At 36.7% G+C, this 23166-nt stretch overlaps 1 long non-coding RNA gene across 6 annotated transcripts in view; it reads left to right on the forward strand.

Annotated features, from left to right (window-relative positions):
- LOC121493239 overlaps nucleotides 1-23166 on the forward strand; it is a 214213-nt gene that overhangs the window by 76765 nt on the left and 114282 nt on the right. For all 6 annotated transcript variants that reach the window (XR_005988427.1, XR_005988424.1, XR_005988423.1 and 3 more), the window contains one exon: nucleotides 17995-18110. This is a non-coding gene — a long non-coding RNA (uncharacterized LOC121493239). The remainder of the gene's footprint in view (nucleotides 1-17994; nucleotides 18111-23166) is intronic.

A 23166-nucleotide genomic window follows, 5' to 3' on the forward strand; every position in this document is an offset into this window, starting at 1 on the left:
CCAAGTACTAACCAGGCCCGACCCTGCTTAGCTTCCGAGATCAGACGAGATCGGGCGCGTTCAGGGTGGTATGGCCGTAGACTTCTTTCAGTTTCTTAAGAGTATATACCTTGGACATTTTCAAAGATATACTCAGGGATTAATAGAGTTAATATTAAAACTTTGAAAATCTGTACTTGTGGTCTTTGATCTCTTGAATTCTTGATATTGAGGCACCATTGATTATCTTTGCACACTGAACATTTGTTTGTAATTTTTTTCACTTTTAGGCACTGTTAATAAATAATAATATCTAGCATATTCATGACCAGGTGTTAATTGGCCCAGTTCAGAATTAACCTCTAGGAAGTCTGCTATATGATAATCAAATACCATGAAATATCCTGTATAATCTTTAAAAGTATGCAATAAATTATATCACTTGTAGAGATTTTATATCTCATCCTATGATATTGCTTAAATCTCTATGCAAAGATGGATTCACAAAGCATGAGAACTCTTCAAGTTATAAGCTTAAGTAGAAATTTTGATTATTTGTTGAATAACGGGAGCTGCGCATTGACAATAACTATTCAAACTCTGAACCAAGTTCTTAATTTGACATGATGGTATGTTTTAGCTTTGTTTGGATTTGCTGTCAAACCCTAAAAACATTAGCAAATGGTACCCGCGCTTTTAAATCATAAAAAGAAACCTAGATTTGTTTGCAGTTTTTTTTAATCTGTTGTTAATAAACTTGAAAGAACACAGCCCTGTCTAATAAACACATCAAACTAATGGGTACCAGCGCAGTTCAGAAGAGTGTTTGTTGTTTGGTGTTTAGATTTCAGTCAGAATTAATCAACAATGGATGGGGCCTGCTGTATTTATTAGCAGCTCAAATCCCTGTGATTTAATGCCAGGTCCCTTTGACTCATTCCAGTGAACGCTGGCAAGGTTACAGCACTGATACATACTTACATCCTCGGGTCTTAAAAAGAAAGAGAAAAATAGAGCCTAAAATCAGACCACAGGATTGGCAAGAATTTCCCGAGAGCCATTTTGAATTTAGCCCTATACAGAGAGCCTGTGAATAGGAAGCAATTGATTCAGGAACAGAGGAGCCTTTTTTGCTGGAAGGAGCCTTCAGCTGTGCAGATGGCTCGCTGGCATAATCCAGTCTGCCTTTGTCTTTCATTTTATATATTAAAGCTACTTTCTTCTCACACTCTATATTGCTTTTATTTTCTCCTTTTACTCCAAGCCTCCAAATTTTGGGGGCAAGGAGAAGTTGCAGGGGTTTGGCGAGGGTGGCTGCACTCTATATGCACTATCTCCCACAGATTTATGAGTCGCTGGTACATTGCTGGAAATGCTGCTTGCTTGTCACAGTCACCGCTAGGCTGTTCTTTGTACAAAAGTGTCAACTTTTGAATGAAGCCTCTGGAAACAGATGTAAAGATTAATCTTGAGAATGCATTTTTCTGAGGCTCCAAAAACGTGCCTTACTTGTGCAATAGCCCCGGTTCTTGACATTTATTTTTTTTCAAAGTGATCTCATTTCTCAATTACAAAGACTGACATTCTTTGCTGTTCATGTTCAGAAAATTCCACAGCCTTTACCCATTCTTTCTGCTTCCCATGTCTGGGGGCTGCCTTTCGAGAGCAAATTATTTGTGGAAAGACGTTATTTATCTGGAAACTCTTCAGTGAAAAGTTGATGGAGTCATTTTTACTCCAGGGACCATCTATCTCCCTTCCAAGATAAGATTTGCCCGGGCTCCCCTCCTACACCTTCCTATGGGAAGATAGCCCACTTTGGGCCTGATAAGTAGTTTCATGTTGAATGCCTTGTGGCTGTCTCACAGATCCTTTCACATCCTTCCCAAACAGATTTTTCTTTCTTGCTCTAGGTCATATTGTCTTTTTTTCCTCTCATTTGGAGGCAAATTTTGAAGAACAAACATACGCCAAGATGGGCATTTGTTCAAGTATTTCCATGTTAAATATTAGGCTATATCTCAAAATGTTCTGAAGCAAATCTGAATTTAAAAAAGAAAGAAACACTGAGAATGTTAATCACATACCTCTGTTTTTCTTCTGGAGCTCTTCGGTCCAATGACATGTTTCCTTTCAGCAAATAGGCTTTGTGGGAATGATGTGGGCTATCTTTTTTTTTTTTTTATTTTTATTTTATTTTTTATTTTTTTAATTGTAAATGTTCCACACACAGAGAATAAATACCACAGACTCCACCACTTTGGAATGACTTGATTGTGAGTCAATGTCCTTGTTTTCCCTCCTCAAAAATTGTCTCTTCCATTTATATGGGAAACACATGTACATAGTTCCTCCTTTCTTATCGTTAAACAATGTGTGTAATGCATTTCAGCTGGGGATTAAAAAGATCTGGTTCTTTAAACATTTGTATACGATCGGCAAATGTCCTAACATATAGACCTTTTTTCACTGTTGTAATCATTGCCTATATACTCAGCACTTTCTTTTGTGAGGCACATTTATTTTGGTACTGACATACTTAATTTTCTTATGGTACCTCTTTTAGGTTGTGTATCTCAAGGGCATTGCTTATAAAGAGGAACTTGACTCTCAAGTGAAAATGTTTAAGTTTAAAGACTGAATGCAGATTTTTGGCTAAAGATGGCAGAAGAAATGTGTTTGCATCCCAGTTTATTCCTTGAAGTAATAAAAAATAACAATGGTGTAAAACAAATAAGAAAGGCCATGCTCAATGAAACCAGGCACATGCAAGCCATGCCAGCAAAGTGTAGGTGCCAGAAACAGTGACTTTGGGACCAAGCTGAGATGACCTCAGTCTGCTGGCACATATATCTCTGATTCCTGGTAATGATGAGAGAGTGCTTTACAAGTTGGGTGCCCGGTCCTGAAAGGCCCCAACCAAGGATCTTTCTCTGGAATGACAAGAGTCTGAGGGTTTGGGTTTGCTACAGGAAGTCATTGAATTCAGGTTTATGTAGCCGAGGAGGAGCAGGGTCAGGGTGTTAACAGAATTACTCAGATAACACTTTTTATCAGAAAAGGCTGACCACTGGGAAGAGGGAAGATGTTAGAAGGCAAATAGATTTGTTAGGGAATCACAGGCTGCTGAATGAAGACTTACATAGTATGTTGGAGCCAGCTCATGGTCTACCGTCTAGAGCTGATTTGTAAATTTTTGAAAGTTTGCAAGTTGATCATTAAACACAGTCATTCAAAATTAAATTATAAAATTACAATAATGTTAAAAACAAAGGTAATAAGTACTCGAAACTCAACACTCCTTAATTTCCATATTTTATTATTACCTAATGTTCTTGAGGCATTTACATCGATTGTATCTGATTGGTGAAAATGTTCTATTAAAGTGCCCTTCTGTGCATTTCCTCCCAACCCTGTGATCAGTGATGTCACATTGGTAGTTTGAAATTAGCCATGGCGGAAATATTATATTATGAAAATCTGCAAATTCTGTAGATCAGCACTTCGCTTATTGCTTATTATTTGGACTTAGAGTGATAGAGAAAACATTAATGCTGATTAAAACGAACAATGTCACATCTGCAGCACAAAAAGTTGAGGAGGTATCCTTTTAGTGTTTGAATTTATAATTTGGTTCAGTGAGTAAGCTGCTCAAGTCACCAATGAAAGTATGATGTTCCCACATGTGTGTCTTTGCTGTTTCACTTTCATCTTACTTATTAGCTAACTGAAAATATCATCCAGCGTTTGTGTCAGAACCACATTTGCTTGTCATTTGCAAATCATAGGCTGGGTACGAATTTGGTAAAACTCCATAAAAGCATTCTGGGAGAATCAATTGGCTGTACAGACTTTACAATTGTCTTCTGTGATTATTTTGTAAATTGTGTGCTATCCATCCTTTATATCAGTAAAACAGTAAACTTATTATGTACATGTAAAATGCAAATATGTAAAAACATATGTGCATGTAAAAATGCACTGTTTTTAGGATAGTCTGTGAAGGAGTTACACACACCTATAGGTGCTTTGCGATGCTCCAGCAAGATAGCCTTCTCACTCTTCGTTGGGCACGGGAACAGAAAAAATGAAGGTTTAGCAACTTGAATGCAGGGACCATTGTAACTGGTGACATATCTAGGCCTGAAAATTAGTGAAAAGGTATTTTGAGACAATATATTTAAATTCTAGATACTCGCTGTCTCAGGTTTTCTTCCTGGCTCCTCCCACCACCAATCTCTACTGGTGGCGAAAGAACTGTCTTCATTCAAGGATGTCATTTTCTGAAAAGAATGAACATGGGATCTATACACAGATACTGAACACAAAAGAAAGAGGAATAGGAGCTAATCCATGCAAAGTGGCATGTAGAGAGTCCTTGAGTTATTATTCTTATTTTTATGATGTAAGGCCAATGACTAATTCACATCAGGGTAGGAATTATGCCCACAAGTAGAAAAAAAACATCTCAAACATAGAATTCTCCACATTATCAAATAAATTAAAGACAATATTACTTTTCTGAAATGAGACCTCACAGAAGGGAAACAATGAATCAAAGAAGGAAAAGTTGTGGAGAGATGGAAAGTATTGCTAGACAATCTGAGAAGTTTGGACCCAGCTGAGCTGTTTGAGTATATAGGACACAGACAGATCACCTCAGACATGAAAGAATTCAGGGAACAGAATACCCAAGCGTCTTTCTTTAAAAAAGGTCCATGATGATGAGATCTATGTATATATATATATATATATATATATATATATATATATATATATATATATATATTCCTTGACTTGAAATCAGAGAGCAGGGTCTCATTTCTAATGCTCTTGGAATGTTATTATTATTTTTAAAGCTTTTACTTATTTATTCATGAGAGACACACAGAGAGAGGCAGAGACATAGGCAGAGGAAGCAGGCTCCATGCAGGAAACCCGATGTGGGACTCGATCCCGGGACTCCAGAATCATGCCCTGAGCTGAAGGCAGGCGCTCAACCACTGAGCCACCTAGGGATCCCTGCTCTTGGAATATTAAAAACAGACAAACTTATGTCTGGGAACTAAGAAAACCTCAGTAAATTGTGCAAACTAGAAAAAGAGGGCATAATGTAGTCACAGATCACAATACACTGAAACTAGAAATTTATTACAGAAAGAAAATAAAATCCCAACCATCTAGAATCAAAAGCAACAACAAGAAAGATGATTCTCAAATAAGTTTTAGGCTCAAGAGAAAATTCAGAACTTAAGTTAAAGAGCAGGTAGAGAAAATACCAATGATAAAACACTATATACTAGAATGTACATTCTAGAGCTGAAGCCATGCTCAGGAGAAGATTCATGGCCTTAAGCTCAAATGACATGATCTTTTCACCGATTAAGTTAAGGGGAGAAAAACTATTTTTAAAGAAAGAGGAAGAAGTTTCATAAAATTACAGCAAATATTAAGAAATTAGAATACAGAAAGAAAGTAGAGCTAATACATAAATCAATCTCCCAATAACACAGATAAATAACTAGTTAACCTCAGTGAAAGAAAAAGGAGACAGTGCAAACCCACAAAATTAGAAACCGAAGGAAAAATAACCAGATACAGAGGAAATTACAAGAAATGTTTAAGGTTTTTTTTTTTTTTTACAGATATTGAAAAATCTGGGTACGTGGATGATTTTCTAGGCAAGTACATATTACCAAAATTGATATCAGATGACAAGGAAAACTCAAACTGAACAATTGCAAGGAAGAAAATCCGTTAAAAAAATTATTAAGATGTTGTCCCTTTGAAGAAGGTCAAGGCTCATGGTGTTCAAAGCTCCACACACACTTCTCTGAAACTGAGTGGAGAGAGCCTTCCATTTTATTTTTGCAAAGCTATACTGAAACCAGATTCTGAAAAAAAGGAAATTTCACACTTAGCTTCCTAAACTGGAAGTAACCCAAGGTAAAGTTAAATGATGGAAGTAATATGTAGCCATTAAAAAGAAAAATATGCAGCTGTCCTTAGGTGGATATAGAAACATATTGAAATATAATATTCAAATAAAAAGGAAAGGTTCAGAACAATGTATATGTGTCCATTTGAGTAAAAATATGTATAGATTTATTAATGGAGCATTTTTTAAATTGAAGTATAATTGACATACAGTATCTTACTCATTTCAAGTGTGCACAATAGTGATTTGATATTTTTGTATTATACAAAATGATCCCCAGATGAGACATTTATTTACCAATGTGTTTTCACAAGATAGCATATTAAATGAGATTTTTTTTCTCTCTCATCCTTTATTATTTGGAATTCCCAAGTGCAATCACAACTCAATATTCCATGGAAAGCATAACCCTTCAATCAGACTATGAGAAGTGAAGTGCACTGATCCAGCTTTATCAGAAATCTCCATTAATTTAAAGGGGTAATAGTCAATTCATTTTCATCATATATTTCCAGTTTTCTTTTTAGCTACTTCTGGAAAGTAAGTGCCATACTGCAGTTTTGAACAAAACAGCATCAAGAGATCTCACTCTTTTCTCCCCTTAGTAAGTTAGGATTCTTGATCTTTCTTGCACATTCAAATAACATAAAATTTCTTAAAATCTTAGTTCTATCTGGCAAATGTACAGTTTATGTTAGGTTGGTGTGTTTGACTGTTCAGTCTGATGGGCACTATGTGGACTGCATCTGGGAAAATTTATAGAAGGGGGTCCAGTTCCCTTACAGGATGCTGTGGAAGCAGATTCCATGTGCTAATAATAGAATCTTCAGGGAGATGATTTTGCTTTTTGTGAGGAAAGAATGTTTTGAACTGCTGTATGAGAATTTTGGTGTCCGCAATATCCCAGATGTTGTACTATGAATTGTCAAGTCAAATGGTCTACAGGCAGCCAGAATTGGAGTATACAGAAAGCAGGAAAGACCAAGAAGTTATTGTAAAAATCTGATGTTGAAGGCATATTTCAGTATTAGGTAAAGATTTTGGAGATGCTTGTTGCCAAAGTGTTTCTAGACCTGGTGCTTATTTATGGTGTATTTTTAAAGGAATATTTGGATATACGATACTGATTGTTAAAATTTGCCCTACTTTGTCACTTATGTCTCGCTAACACCAACTCTAGAACTCAGATATGTATTATTTGAGGGGGATGGATGAGTACCGGATCATTTATAAAAGTGGTAAGAAAAATGGAGGAATCTCTTAGTTGCAGTCTAGGGATGCTTCCTAGGTCCAGGACTCTTTTCCAGCATTCTTGAGCCCAGGCTAATGAAGTGCTAATGGGGTGTTAGTACTGGCTACTAGACCAAGGCATCCAAGAGACAGGAGGGTAAACACTCTTTGAAGTATGTGCCTAATCCTTTGAAGTGTGCTTCTACTGGGAAGATAAGCACTTTTCCTGTCTTAGAGATCTCTGGTTTGATGTCCTACACCCTATGGCATAGATTCTGGGCCAACACATTTGCTCTTTTCAGGTGCTACTTAGGGAAGAAACTGCATTAGAGGAGTGATTCCAAGGTTTGGCCATCTCATGTTCGATCTGGCTAACAGAGCCTCGTATAGGAAACCCTTATGTAATTGCAAACTGGCTTAGGTGACTTTTCTTATACCTCACCCCTAGAAGAAATGAAAAATATAAAATAGGTCAAACCAGGGTATTATTAACCAGATCCCACTCTACACTTTTCTCCTCTTAGACTTCTCTCCTTTTCCCTCTTCAATACCCCAATTAAATAAAGTCAGAACTGTCTTTTATTGGTCTTTTTATCCTCAGTTCCCAGCATAGTCCTTTGTATACCTTGAGCACTGAATCCATTTAATTAATGCACATGAACGAATCGCTTCATTATGTGGACTAAAACCCTGAAGAAAATGCTCTGCTACATGATTGTTATAACTTTTAAAAAGGTTCTCAATGTAGCATAAAACCACATAAATAGGGCAATACAATACTTTCTAATCTTTAAGTGTTTAGATCTTGTCCATCTTTTGTTAGGTTTATACCTAAGTGCTTTATTTCTTTTGGGTAAATGGTATTTTTCTTTAAAGATTATATTTATTTATTCATGAGAGACACACACACACAGAGGCAGAGACATAGGCAGAGGGAGAAGCAAGTTCCTCTCAGGAAACCTGATGTGGGACTTGATCCCTGGACCCCAGGATCATGTCCTGAGCCAAAGGCAGATGCTCAACCGCTGAGCCACCCAGGCATCCCAGGGAAATAGTATTTTGTCTTAAATTTCAAATATTGTTTACACAAGTATATAAGAAAATGATTGGCTTTACTATATTAACTTTGTATTCTGCAACCTTGCTATGGTGGCTTATTAGTCCCAGTAGATTTTTGCGAATTTTTAAAAACTTTCTACATACACAGTCATATCATCTGATAACAGAGAGCGTTTTCTTCTTTCCTAATCAGTATACCTTTAATCCTCTTCTTGTTGTATTGCATTATCTAGACTTCCCCATGATAATAAAAAGGAGTGGCAAGAGGGGATATCTTTGCCTTGTTCCTGATCATAGTGGGAAAGCTTCTAGTTTCTCTCCATTAAATATCATGTTAGCTGAGATGTACATGTTCTTTATATCAACTTGAGGATGTGTCCTTCTGTTTCTAGTTCACTGAGAGTTTTATGAGTGAGTGCTGCTTTTTGTCACATGCTTTTCTGCTTCTATAGATATGTTTATGTGATTTTTCATATTAAGCCTGTTGATATCATGAATTCCATTACTTGATTTTTGAATGCTGAATCAATGTTGCATACCTGGGGTGAATCCCACTTAATCATAGTATATAATTCTTTTTGTACATTCTTGGATTTTTTTAAAATTTATTTTTATTTTTTTATTGGAGTTCAATTTGCCAACATATAGCATAACACCCAGTGCTCATCCCATCAAGTGCGCCGCTCAGTGCCCATCACCCAGTCACCCCCACACCCCGCCCACCTCTCTTTCCACCACCCCTTGTTCGTTTCCCAGAGTTAGGAGTCTCTCATGTTCTGTCTCCCTTTCTGATATTTCCCACTCATTTTTTCTCCTTTCCCCTTTATTCCCTTTCACTATTTTTTATATTCCCCAAATGAATGAGACCATATAATGTTTGTCCTCTGATTGACTTATTTCACTCAGCATAATCCCCTCCAATTACATCCACGTCAAAGCAAATGGTGGGTATTTGTTGTTTCTAATGGCTGAGTAATATTCCATTGTATACATAGACCACATCTTTTCTTGGATTTTTTTAAAAGATTTTATTTATTTATTCATAAGAGACAGACATACAGAAGCAGGGACATAGGCAGAGGGAAATGCAGGCTTGCTGCGGGTAGCCTGATGCTGGACTCGATCCCAAGATCCTGGGATCACACCCTGAATCGAAGGCAGATACTCAACCACTGAGCTACCCAGACGTCTCCCACTCTTGGATTCTATTTGCTAATATTTTGTTGAGGATTTTGCATCTATGTTCATAAGAGATATTGGTGTGTAGTTTTCATGTAATGTCATTTTTTTTTTTTTTTTTTTTGGTATTAGGGCAACGATGGCCTCATTGAATGAATTAGAAGTATTCTCTTTGCTTTTAATTTCTAGAAGGGATTGTAGAGAATTTGTGTAATTTCTTCCTTAACTATTTGGTAGAATTCACCAGTGACCCCATCTGGGCCTGGTACTTTCTCTTTTGAATGTTATTTATTTTTTTAAAGATTTTTTATTTATCTGACACACACAGAGAGGACAAGTAGGCAGAGTGGCAGGGAGAGGGAGAGGGAGAAGCAGGCTACCTGCTAAACAGAGAGGCCAATTTGGGGCTCGATTCCAGGACCCTGAGATCATGACCTAAGCCAAAAGCAGACACTTCTCCGACTGAGCCACCCAGGTACCCTTCTTTTGAAAGTTATTAATTATTGATTCAATTTCTTTAAAAGATAGAGACATCTTTTGATTGTCTATCTCTTATGTGAGTTTTGTCAGATTGTGTCTTTCAAGGATGATCCATTTTATCTAGGCTTTCAGATTTATGGGGATAGGGTTGTTCAGACTGTTCTGTTATTCTTTTAATATCCATGAGACCTGTAGTGATGTCCCCTTTTTCATTTCTGTTATCAGTAATTTCGGTTTTCTCTCCTTTTTTTTTAGTTTTACTGACTAGAGGCTTATCAATTTTATTGATCTTTTCAAAGAACCAACTTTTGGTCTCATTGATTTTCTCTATTTCCTGTTTTCAATTCCATTGATTTCTGTTCTAATTTTTATGATTTCATCTACTTTGGATTTAGTTTTACTTTCTTTTCCTAGTTTTCTAAAGTGGAAGTTTGGTGTATTGATTTTAGATCTTTCTACTGTTCTTCAGCTTCTCTATAAGCACTGTTTTCACTGTATCCCACAACTTTTACTATGTTGTATTTTCATTTTTATTTAGTTTAAAACTTCTCTTGAGATTTCTTCTTTGATTCATGTTGTTTAGAAATGTGTTGTTTAATCTCCAAGTATTTTTTAATTCTCTGGCTACTTTTATGTTGAATGTTTATTTTTAGTCCAAGACATAATCAGTCTGGATTCTTTCCTCCATTTCCTCCATGTACCTTTGAATGGGAAGCAGGGTGTTGTCATAAATTTTTCCAGTATCTTCTGGATGAATCCTTTTAAATGACCCATGAGTACCTCATAGTTAACAAGCTTCAACCAACTTATTTTCTTCTATCCCAAACAGTTCTACTTCTATGATGCTCGATATACCTTACTGGTAATTCTGCACCCACCCTTTCTGCAAGTCAGAAACCTGGAGATCTTCCTAGATTTTTAGTTTCTCAGCCTTACATATGTAGTTGGAAATCAAGATTTACCAGTTATACATTTGAAGCCTTTTTCTGTTCCCTTCTCTCAATTCCCATTTTCATTAAGTTCAAATCCTCATCTCTTACTTGAACTTCTGGAATAGTTTCTTAATTCATCTTCCTGCTTTTAGTTTTATTTCTCCCATCTATCTTGCATCACTTTGCCAGAGTTATTACATATATATGTAATTACACATTAATTGTAACCTTATAACATTAGTATTAGATATAGATAACAAATATGCATTCGTTTTATTTTGATTTGTTTAAAATTATTTTTATTTAAAATTCTTCAGGACACCTGGGTTGCTCAGTGGTTGAGTATCTGCCTTTGGCTTGGGTCATGATCCCGGGGGTCCTGGGATCTAGTCCTGCATTGGGCTCCCTGCTGTGAACCTGATTCTCCCTCTGCCTATGTCCCTGCTTCTCTCTGTGTGTCTCTCATGAATAAATAAATAAAATCTTAAAAAAATTCTTCAATAGCTTAAGATTCTTCCTAATGCCTAGAGAATAAAGTATAAATCCCTTTATAGAGCATATTTAATTATTTTAATTTGACCTTTGACCTTTGACCCTTTATTGGTTCTTGCCTTCATTCTTAGAAATTTGGTTACTGTTCTGTAAGAAAAGGGCAAGCATACTTGTAGCTGCTCCTCAGAGGTCACCTTCCTGTGAGGTCTCTCGGAAATATTTCTTTTTTGCTCCTCCATTTAAATGCTCCTCCTTTGTTTGTCCAGGTCCTTTCCTTACTCTTTCAATGCCTCTCCCATTTTGTTTCAGGTAACTGTTTACAGGTAGACTCTCCAGCTGTGAGCGTCTTAACTGTAAGGACTGTATTTTGTTCATCTTTCTTTATTTTTTTAGCCCAGAGCCTTGCCTGTTGTGCATGCCCAGCAAATGTTTGTTGAATGAGGTTGAATGTGCAGAGCTTTGTAAGATTATGGTGAAGGCCTGGTTGTGGCTTCATTAAACCTGAGCCATTCAGACCACCAAAGGAGCTTTGTCTGAAGGGAGAGTGGCACCAATTAGTGTAGATTGTTGCAAGTAGAATGGAAATAAGCTAGAGAAAAGCTCCAGTCTCATTGAGGTCCTGGGGGAACATACTTGATGCCTTTGAGTGAATATGGTTTAAAACTTGATTCATATGAATTTTTATTGTAATTTTCAGTGATCTTTCCTAGAGCTATAAACACTTAGATATTGTTAGTCAGATCCTTATTCCAAAAAAGAACGCCAATTTGTATTTTAGTTGTCTGGAATTGTAGTCCCTCTTTATTTCAGTCTTTTTTGTGCTTTTTGATCTTTCAGTTAGCTGGATCTCAAAATATCAATGAAGTCTTTCCCTGGCAATGTCAACAACTCCTACTCTCCCTGACCCTCTCATTCCCTCTGCTTTTTGTTTTTCTTCTGTTCTAGTACTTTAGTAGTGTTTCCTGTAGTAGATCTATGTAGGCTTGCATCAGCCTGTAACCATGAGTTCTGAGAGGACAGTCACAGCGTCTGTCATTACATTAAATTTTTTCCTGCAGGGCCTAGTAAAGTTAACTTGCATTATATAGGTGCTCAGTAAGTATTGGGTGAATATATAATTTAATAATGGCAGTGGACTAATAAAGCCTGTGTAGATGAACAAATAATGACCTCAAAAGCAATTCAGAGATGTTCTTGTTTGAAAAGAATTGAGTAGGTGATATGGTTTAGACATTGTATCATCTAAAGACTCAATTTCCTATGGCAACTAATGTGGGGTTAAGAGGACATTCTGTGCAGTTCAGCAATTTGAGGGAAGCCACAGCTGGATAGAGGAAAGAAATGAGTGTTTGGAAGGGCCAGGGGAACAAGATAGGAAATCCTCAAAGGCAGCTGTCCACTTGTACTCCTGGAAAGAGTGGGGGATTGGAGGGAGGAGAAGTCTACTGTTGTAAATAACTCAACTTGCCAACCACTCATTGAGCTAGCCACAGTGTCTGTGTGGGAAGAGTAATTTCTGATAAAAATAGAGGAGAACTTTCTCTTCTTTTTCTTTTCTTTCTCTTTCTTTCTTTCTTTTTTTAAGTTCAAGTACTTTAAAAGAAATTGTGGGAAGATTTAATCATAGGGTAGTTCTTTCTTTTCTGAAAGAAGGAAAAGACATTTCAATTTTAAATTCAGGGGGTTGAAATGATTATGTCATTTCAGCTAGAGTAGAGCATGTCAACAAGTGGACATGTTTTCATTGTGGAAAGTATGACTTGAAGATGTAACATTTTAAATTAAAAAAAGCAAATGATTTCTGTTGTGGGTTTTCTCTCCTCCACAGGGACACTTAGAACTTAGCTGCATTTAGAAATATAAACTAAAAATATCAGGCATTCATTCCTGTCTTAGAAATAGAAATCTTATTATGTGGGTTGGATTTCTTAATATGGTTAAGATATACTGAAAACAGAACAAAGGTTGTCCCTTCTGAGACAAACTTTGCTTAGACGTATTCTGAAAGATCAGCCTGCTGATTTATCTAAATATTTATGTTTTAATTATGGGAGTTAGTAGATAAAAAGACGTGTTGACTACTATTAAGGTTCTTGATTTCTTTCTTTCTTTTTTTTTTTGGTTCTTGATTTCTAGTTCAGTGCCTTGTTTATCATGAAAATATCCTTTATAGTTCTTTGTACCTAATAAGCATTTGATAAAGATGTGCTGAATAAATGAATTTTAAAATATTTGGAGTGGAAGTGTTCATTAATTACTTAATGATGATATTAGCCACCAATAAGTACTAAATAATGATAATAAAGGTGTTGTTTATTAATTATATTAATATAGAAATTAGAGGTATAAAAATAATTACATATACTGGTCTTTTTAAACCCAACATTATTCCATTGTTTAATTAAACTGTAGTTTGTATAATATAACAATATTCAGAACAGTGTCCTTCCATAGAGAAATCAGACAGATTAACTCTGCCCAAATATGAATAAACATTCAGAACCATGAAGCTGTAGAGGTTATTAGCTCTGAATATAAAGTGTTGAATAAACAAACTTCTGGTCAGAGTAATTGGTTGCTTTCTTTATTTAACTAATTAAAAGATACAGCTAAGTAGAAATTTACTTTGCTAACAAGGGACATTTTCCAAAGTGATTTTGCCACTTGCTCCGTCATGACTTTAGGCAAATTCTTTTCTTTTGCAGCCAAGCCTTTCATGCATGTCATTATTATTTTTTTTCTTTAGATGTAAGGACATGTGTATGCACATAAAGTAACATATGTTGATTGTAGCTTCCTTCTAGATGTGCAAAGTTATTTTTTCCTATAACAGAATTTTCCTTTATAAACCAAGATGCTTTGTTATTAGTAACAAGTTATTTAGGCCTCATAGCCAATGGTACTTACTACCCTTGCAACATGTTGGAAAACAGCACAGATTTCAATGTTTTTAACATAGACATTTCAGGAGAATTAAAATCAATTTTCTTTCTTTTTTCCATGATATTTGTTTTCAGGGAAGCCTTTTTGTTTTTTTTGTTGAGGGGTGTGTGTGTCAGATTGCTTCACTTAAAGCATGGTTTCAATTCAGAGTTGTTCTCTTGAGTAATCTTGATCTTCTCACTCAGGGGGGCTGGATTCTGACCCCCTGGATTCCAATTCCTGTTGTGCCATTTATTACCGGCGTGGCTTCAGTATAGCAGTTCTGTTATTCAACCTCAGTGAGCCTCAGTTTCCTTATTTGTAAAATGGGCAAAACAATAGTAGGGCTATTGTAGGATTGAATGAGATAGCATTAAGGCCCTTCAGATGGTACCTAGAGTAGAACATTGTAAGCATTCACTGAAGGTTGTTGAATATTACAGCTGGACTTTGTATTTCTTCTCCTTTGTTCAGCCTTACTTTTTATGTTTTTCTTCTTCTCAGGTCAATTCTTTCACTTAACTTTTCCCAATGTATTTGTTTTTCCTCTTTTGGTTAATTTATTTTATATACATGAACATACCTTATAAAATAATGGGACTGGTTCCCAGGAGAAATTTTTTGAATAGAACTCAGTATTATTATGCTTCCTACCATATGTATGGAAATCACTTATTTAAGCATGAAAACAATATTTTACATGTGAAATACACCTAGATATTGTTACAATGATTCCTCTTTCAATGATTCCTGTGTTGCTGTATGTGTTTCTGGATATTCATTACCTTGCCTTTGCAAATTTCATGTATACCCCTACATGTACCTGCTTCTTTGCTCCTGCAGAATCTTCTCTCTCTGGTTTCTACCTACCTGTATATTCCCCCTTGCCCTGTATTAGAATGCATTTTCTTCTAATATTGCTTCTATGTGACACTCATTAGCTTTCTATTCTGTATCCCAGATATCCTATGTTCAATCCAATGAGGCTGATAAAAGAGCAGAGTTAACATTTATTCAAATATGGCAGCAGAAAGAGAAAGAACAAGTTGATACTTCTCCTCAGTGCGCCCCCACCCCCCCGCCTCCACTTCCCCAGTGTTTTCCGAAGCAATAGATTCACAACTGTCTTGTATGCTGGTGACAAGAGAGGAACAGTGAAGGGACTGGAGAAATTTTGCTTTCTAGGTACTTCCCAGTACTCATTGGATAGCATCCAAGCTCCCAACAGGGTGCACGTGTTTTCGGAGGCTGAGCCCATATAGCCTCTTTGACTTTAGCTTTTAAAATGTATACCCTCATATAATTTAAAATTTATATCCTGGTAATACTAAATGGCTTGCAGTTGCAAAGACACATGTGTCTTTGTTCACACCCTTTTGTAATTTGGAATGTTCCTTTGCCCATCTTCACCCGGCTGACTGTAAGACTCCAACCCATCTTTCAAAGCTCAGGCCAGGGACTGTCTCTGCTGGGAAGCCTTCCAGGACAGCCTTTCCATTCTTCATATGGTACCAAATGCCCTCTTTCCCTCGGATGCCATTGCACGCTGTGAATAGCTCTGTCATTATGTCCTTTCTTAATTTGGAATGATCTGTTTATGGGTCTGTTTTCTCTGCTGAATTAAATTCCATGACAGCAAGGGCCAGATAGTATTCAATTCTGTATCCCCACCATGGAGCATGGTGTGTGGTGCAGTGTACGCAAGCTAGAGTTATTTGTAGAACTCTTAAACTGACCTCACCGGGATCCACAGAGACAGTGATGAAGTAATTCTTACTTCCTTTCATGGGGCTTGCCTAATAATGGCCTCAGCATTGGAATTCCTTCCAGACAACTTAACCAGCCGGATAATCTAACCCTTCTCCGATCTGTGGTCTTATTCCAGAAGTGACTGTGTTTTCTAACTTGGGATTCATAGCTTTACATTATTTGTAGACTTTTTTCTTATGTTGTAATATAGCTTGTTTGCCAACAGCATGTATTTCCCATTTAGTCATTTGTTCTACAGATCACTTATTAAGATGATGGACTTTCTAAACACATGAGACAAATGCCTATGAAATGCCTGAAACAAAATGGGCCATGTGGCAGATTTTCTCATAGAAGAAACCCGTAGGCACGTAATAGGATGCCTCTCACTACAAAACAAACAAGCAATTACCTGAGCCGCTTCCTGTGAGAAACTCAGCATCCTACCACCCATGGTGATGACTCCTGTGAGTTTTTTGGAGGGGTTGCATCATTCTAAGGAAATTCATTCATATGTTTTTCAACAAGAGCACATTTTATTTTCTTGGACAGAAAACAAACTATATGTCTTTGTTCAAGTTTACTTTCCTCTTTCTACTTTGCCTCTTGTTTTTTAAAAATGAATATTGAAAATGCAATTTTGAAAGGTAGTAGGAAAGACTGAATGGTGGTTGTCATAGGCTGATAAGTGGGGGGCAAACTGGGCTCACGAAACATCTGGAATGTTTGTGATGTGGTAGTTGCCTACATTGTCTTCTTCTTGGCTTCAACATTAATCAGTGACTTCTAGAATTAAATTTGGGATATATTTAAATCACAGATGCTTATTAAGTCTGATACCAATCATATTTGATGAATCTGCTCTTGGATTTTCTCTCTGCATTACAATGACCTCTTCCTTTCTTATATTAATTTAAAGTTTTCAAAAATACTATGAAAATGGAACCTGGGATCCCTGGGTGGCGCAGCGGTTTAGCGCCTGCCTTTGGCCCAGGGCGCGATCCTGGAGACCCGGGATCGAATCCCACGTCGGGCTCCCGGTGCATGGAGCCTGCTTCTCCCTCTGCCTGTGTCTCTGCCTCTCTCTCTATCTCTCTGTGACTATCATAAATAAATAAAAATTAAAAAAAAAAAAAAAAAAAAAAAAGAAAATGGAACCTTAGAATAAATTATATTTGGAAATATTACTGACAATAGATTTTACAGATACATCAAGTGAGATGATAGGTATATTTAGCTCTAGTAGATAAAAATCTATTGTGTGAAATGATAAGTCAATATAATTTTTAGAGTGTCAGGAGTTCTGATTTTGCTTTATTTATTTATTTATTTATTTATACTTTATATTAGATGAAATACTAGTCATTTTGTAGTTTGTATCTACTGGAACTCCAGGCTCAACTTTCTAGCATTAGCTTCTTCATGTAAAATTATCAATTCATCTTGAACTCTTTGTAGAAAATCATTTATTTGAATTTAAAATGCTCAAGTTTTAGTTTTCACTGAAAACTGATGTGTTTATTATGTTAGCAAGTTTAACTTAAATAGTTTCATGAAATTTGAGGTTGTAAAAGAAATACAGATTAGAGACAAATTGTGGGGTACTATGCACTTTCCATCTGGAAATTACTATAAGATTTTGATAGGAAGTCTTTAAAGTTTCATTTCATAAATAATAGTTTTTCAAGTAGCTATAGAAAACTATCTTATTAATGCTAAGAAGAAAACACCTTCAGGGGTCTGTGATTATTAGTTATTATTCTCTATTACATGGCTTATTTCTCATAGTCTTGACGTTCAGTGGTAGAAATAAAATGAGATCCCTTAGCTGTGAGGTTAGATACCAACAAAGACTCATTTTCTGCCCACTGCTCATAGAGATTAAGAGGCAAAATTTTACTTCGAAAGCTGTGGTCTGATGGCAATGGGGTGTTTAGAAATCGCAACTTTGAATTTAAAGTTGGAGATGGTTGAGTTGGCATTTCTGTCCGATGTGGTTGAGTATCTGAAAGCAGTTCCACATTTCTTTATCAGGAAGCCAGGCTGACTTGTGATGAAAGATGATGAAGACAAATCCTAAACAGGGCTTCCTGTTTGCTTAAACCTCCAACCCAAGAGAAAATCGCTTCCAGTTTCCCTGGACAATCATGGTAATATATTTTCTTTTCAGATTGTTAACAGACTGTTCGGCTTGTACTTGGCATTTCAATCATAGGGAAAAAGGTGAAGCCCAAAAGACTGAATTTTCATTAGGAATCTGAAATTGGATGACCTTTGAAATTAACCTCTGCTTCTCCTCCTCTTCTCTTTAGTAAATATATTATTCAATAATTCATATTAATTGATTTTCTGCTCCATGGACAGGTTTAAGATGGTTACTGTGATGGATATAAAAGAAGAAAATGTAGCTTCTGTCCTCAGAGCTCACTGTTACTAAAAAAAAAAAAATCAGGTCAGAATACAGATGTTTCAATTGAAAGATGGTAACTACTCTGAAAAAATGATTAGATTGTCCCTTTTAAGATGAATACTGTTCACAATGGGATTTTTAATTTTGTGAATGATTTTTGGGATATAAAAAGGAGGAAAGAGAAGAAGTGGAGTTGGGGAAGAGAGCAAACTTTGTGGAAAGACTTAGAGTTTTCCTAGAATTCTGGGATATCCAAACCATGTTTGGGCAGGGGATGAAAAACATAAGAAATTGATCTCAGCTTTATTTATGCAAGAAAAATTTGTTTTAAAGAGTTTGGCTGAAGATCACTATTATACTTTATGAACTGGTTTGACTGTTACTAATTTCTTCCCGGTATTCCTTATTTTAGAATATTAACCTTATGACCAGTGTTAAACATAAACCTTATGACCAGTTTTAACATTTTTTTAAAAAGGAAGAATGGCAAAATTTGATACTTAGAATAACTGATATTTAGAAAGATGAAATTATGTTAAAATAGTAAAGTAAGTTCTATAAACAATACAAATAATTACAGTACCTTCCTGTTACACTAACTCATGTTAGCAAACATGGATTGAACATTTACTTCGCTGACTGTCTTGCTAATTGCTGTACCTGCATTTCCTCATTTACCCCTGGGAATAGGGGTAAATACATGGGATACATTTTATAGAAGAAGAAATTGGGACAAAGGTGAAGCAGTTTTTCCATAATCAACCTCAGTGTCCATACTTTGCACTTCCACTCAAGTCTTTGCTTCTAAATTTTTTTTTTTTTAATTTTTATTTATTTATGATAGTCACAGAGAGAGAGAGAGGCAGAGACACAGGCAGAGGGAGAAGCAGGCTCCATGCACCGGGAGCCTGATGTGGGATTCGATCCCGGGTCTCCAGGATCGCGCCCTGGGCCAAAGACAAGCGCCAAACCGCTGCGCCACCCAGGGATCCCTCAAGTCTTTGCTTCTAAAGAACATTTTGACCTTTTTCTTGCTTTCTAAACTTTTATCTGCTTTCATTTCTTTTTTCTTTTCTCATTCCTATCGTCTAATTTTCTCCCTTGATTTCTTAACCCCTCTTCCATTTTCTTATAGCATATCCCTGGTCTGTCATGGATTTTTTTTTGTTTGACAGCCCACCGAATACCTCTTGTTGCTGTTGTGCTCGAAATCAAATGTGCAGATGATAGATAGCCTTTTTTTTACTTTTACAGTCTGATGTAGATATGAATATGCCAGATACATACATGTGTTTTGTTTGATTAGAAGTTGAAGTACATGCCAACAGAGGCCTGATGTAATTCTTTTTCATGAAAGGGGCAGAAAGGATTCGAAAGAACAAGAGATTTATCATTTAACACATTCATCTGTACACACATATACGCACACAGTTGTTTTTCTTGGGAAGCAAATGATAGAGACTCTGCCCATAAAACATGGGCAGCATGTTTGGTCATCCTGTAAAGAAGCCCAGCAAATTCTTCCTACCACAAGTTAATTGTCTACTAGAACACAAGGGTTTCACGTTCTTTCCATCAACTCGCATCAATCCCTGACATCTACTGTGGCAGAAATCTGAATTCTTAGCCTGTTGAAATGTACAGATAGTCTTTCAGAAAATTCAATTTAGAATATGGCACTATCTTTACAATTTGGAGTGCCAGTGGAATTTGGTCATAATCAATTAGATAGGCCCTTTAACTAAGATGTTCTTGTAGGGTACCCGTTGTCCTGTACGATGCTCATTATTTTCAGATGGAGCTATGATCAGGATAAAGGCCAGGCTGCCGCTGGAGAGAAGCGATTTTATTGGATAGTTATGCTTTGAGTGGCCATACAGGTAATTGAAAGATGGATTTCCCTGATCAGATAAAACCAAAATAATCTCAAATTGCTCTGTCTTCTCAGTGCTTTCAAACCTTGTTATTTCAATGATTACAAAACAGTTTGGCATGCATGAATTCTTTGACAATGTTTGGAATCTCAAATTATAAAAATAAATGTTTTTATATCATGCCTGACCCTTGCTAGTTAGTCATTAATGGTTTTGCCCAATATGGAATTCTGAATCTAATGATTTCCCTTCTGGTCAGCTATGTAAGAGCTAAAGAGACTAAAAAATGTATAAGAATATATTTTAATTGAATAGTAAGCAATATATGTAATGCCATATATTCATAAGAGATGATGCAACAGAAGTGGATTTTTTTTTTGACTTATGTTCCGTTGTCTTCCCTGAGCAGTTTATGAGTCAAGGGGCAGGGTTAGGGCCCATAGGTGGGGTTATAAGCCATCACCATCATGTTTTTTTAATACTAGCTAAGCTTCTATCAATTTTTTTGCATATCAAGGTCCATACACAATTTTACTGAAAAACAAAAAACAAAAAACAAAAACCCTGGGGCACCCCAGGCGGCTCAGCAGTTGAGCCCTGCCTTTAGCCTAGGCTGTGACCCTAGAGACCTGGGATCGAGTTCCACATCAGGCTTCCTGCATGGAGCCTGCTTCTCCCTCTGCCTGTGTCTCTGCCTCTCTCTCTCTCTCTGTGTCTCATGAATAAATAAATAAAATCTTAAAAAAAAAATCCTGCAGCTAAAATTGTCTAAAAATTCACTGTAGTAAATTAATATTTGATACTATGAAAAATGTCCACTTTATATGACCTGGAAAAAAAAAAGCTGATTATAAATCTGGAAGATGGAAGCAGTACTGGAAAAAAAAAAAAAGGCAGGGGGTGGCAGCTGTGGGAGTGAAGCAAATCAAAACAAAGAAAACTCAAAAAACCCCAAAAGGCTGAATATATTTATAAGATTGTTTTGTGTAATCTACAAACTGAAAGAAAAAGACACAAAAAATATGAATAACATGTTTGTACTGCTTCGTTTGGCCAAGCTATTAAGGATTACAGGAAGAGAATGTGCTATTGCTTAAGATGATGAGAAATTTATATTAAAAAAGAAATACTGCCCGTAGCAGGAAGGGGAAATTGTCCTATTAATTACCTGGTTATCTTATCAGGGCTCTAATTTTGGGGGTTTCTTGGAATGCAGGGCCGACTTCAGGAGCAGAGCTCGGAGCTGCTGGGGCAGCGAATCCGAGCTGAGTGGTTTGCAGTATTTGTGTTCACTCTGCGTTCAGGCTTCAGAGAAGGAGCATCGGCCCCTGGGCAGGTTGGGCGCCCTTGAGGGTGAGAGGGCCCTGCTTGTGGCAGAGGGGGTGGGAGGGTGAGAGTGGGGCTGTGTGTGTGTGGGGGAGGGGGTTTAGGGGGTTGGGGGGTGCCCCCAGCACACTCGGGCCAGGGCAGGGGTCCTGTGTCCATCCTCTGGGTCAGGGTGGTGTCTGACTGGACACCCCTTCAATAGAGCAAGTCCTCAAATCCAGAATCACCTGAAGGCAACAGGGAAGAAGTGAGACTGGCTTAAGCCACTTCCTTCACAGGTAGTTTTGAATGATGCTGGTTCTAAGTGTTTGAGGGCCTTTGCTTCAGTCCGTGAGATTACAGGGTGGTTACCTCTCAGGCGGTAGAGGTTATTCTCTTTATCTTTCTTTTGTAGAAATAAGCATGTAGAAATTTTGTAGTTCTAGTAAAGCATCCATATAGTCTCTGCTCAAAAAGAAAATCAAAGAATGCTAAAATGCAATATGGTGTGTGTAATTCAAAATATTTATGTTCCTTTGGACCTCCAGAAAACAAATTATTGTGTGGAGAATATTTATCTTCCCAATTTGAGTGCAAGTTTGAACTTTAATCCCATTATTCTTGGCCCTCGAATCCCGGGGCTCAAGATTGAATTTCTATTTCTTTTTCCCCCCCAAACTATGTTATTTGTGGATTTAATTTATACAACTTCTGAATGATGCAACTGGTTGCCCAAATTGATACAATTAATTACAACAATTTTTTAATATCTCATAAACCTTCTGATCTTAGAGGATGAGGCTTTAAGAGTATCTAGGTTAATGGCTAGCAAGGAAAATAACCCATATATCACAATAATAATGAGCATGTAAATAAAAATGGTAATAATACCAAAATAATAATAAAAATACAATACATTTTATTTATTTATTTTCTCTTTTTTTATAAATTTATTTTTTATTGGTGTTCAATTTGCCAATATATAGAATAACACCCAGTGCTCATCCCGTCAAGTGCCCTCCTCAGTGCCTGTCACCCAGTCACCCACACCCCCCTGCCCTCCTCCCCTTCCACCACCCCTAGTTTGTTTCCCAGACTTAGGAGTCTTTCATGTTCTGTCTCTCTTTCTGATATTTCCCACTCATTTTTTCTCCTTTCTCCTTTATTCCTTTTCATTATTTTTTATATTCCCTGAATGAATGAGACCATATAATGTTTGTCCTTCTCCGATTGACTTACTTCACTCAGCATAATACCCTCCAGTTCCATCCACGTTGAAGCAAATGGTGGGTATTTGTCGTTTCTAACGGCTGAGGAATATTCCATTGTATACATAAACCACATCTTCTTTATCCATTCATCTTTCGATGGACACCGAGGCTCCTCCCACAGTTTGGCTTACAATAAATTTTATAATCTTGCAAATAGTACCCCCTTTTGAGTTTCACAAAAACATATATATGAAATATGATGCTGACACAGCCTTCCTGTGCCAATATTTCAACACCAATAAATTTGCAATCAAATTTTCCCCACAGCCATTGTACAGGATCACCTGCCTTTTCTTAGATGTTTATGTTTTAGAAAACTGACATAAAATTGGTATCAAGCAATCCT

Source organism: Vulpes lagopus, chromosome 6 (genome assembly GCF_018345385.1).
Source record: "Vulpes lagopus strain Blue_001 chromosome 6, ASM1834538v1, whole genome shotgun sequence".
In the NCBI taxonomy this organism is placed as follows: Eukaryota; Metazoa; Chordata; class Mammalia; order Carnivora; family Canidae; genus Vulpes; species Vulpes lagopus.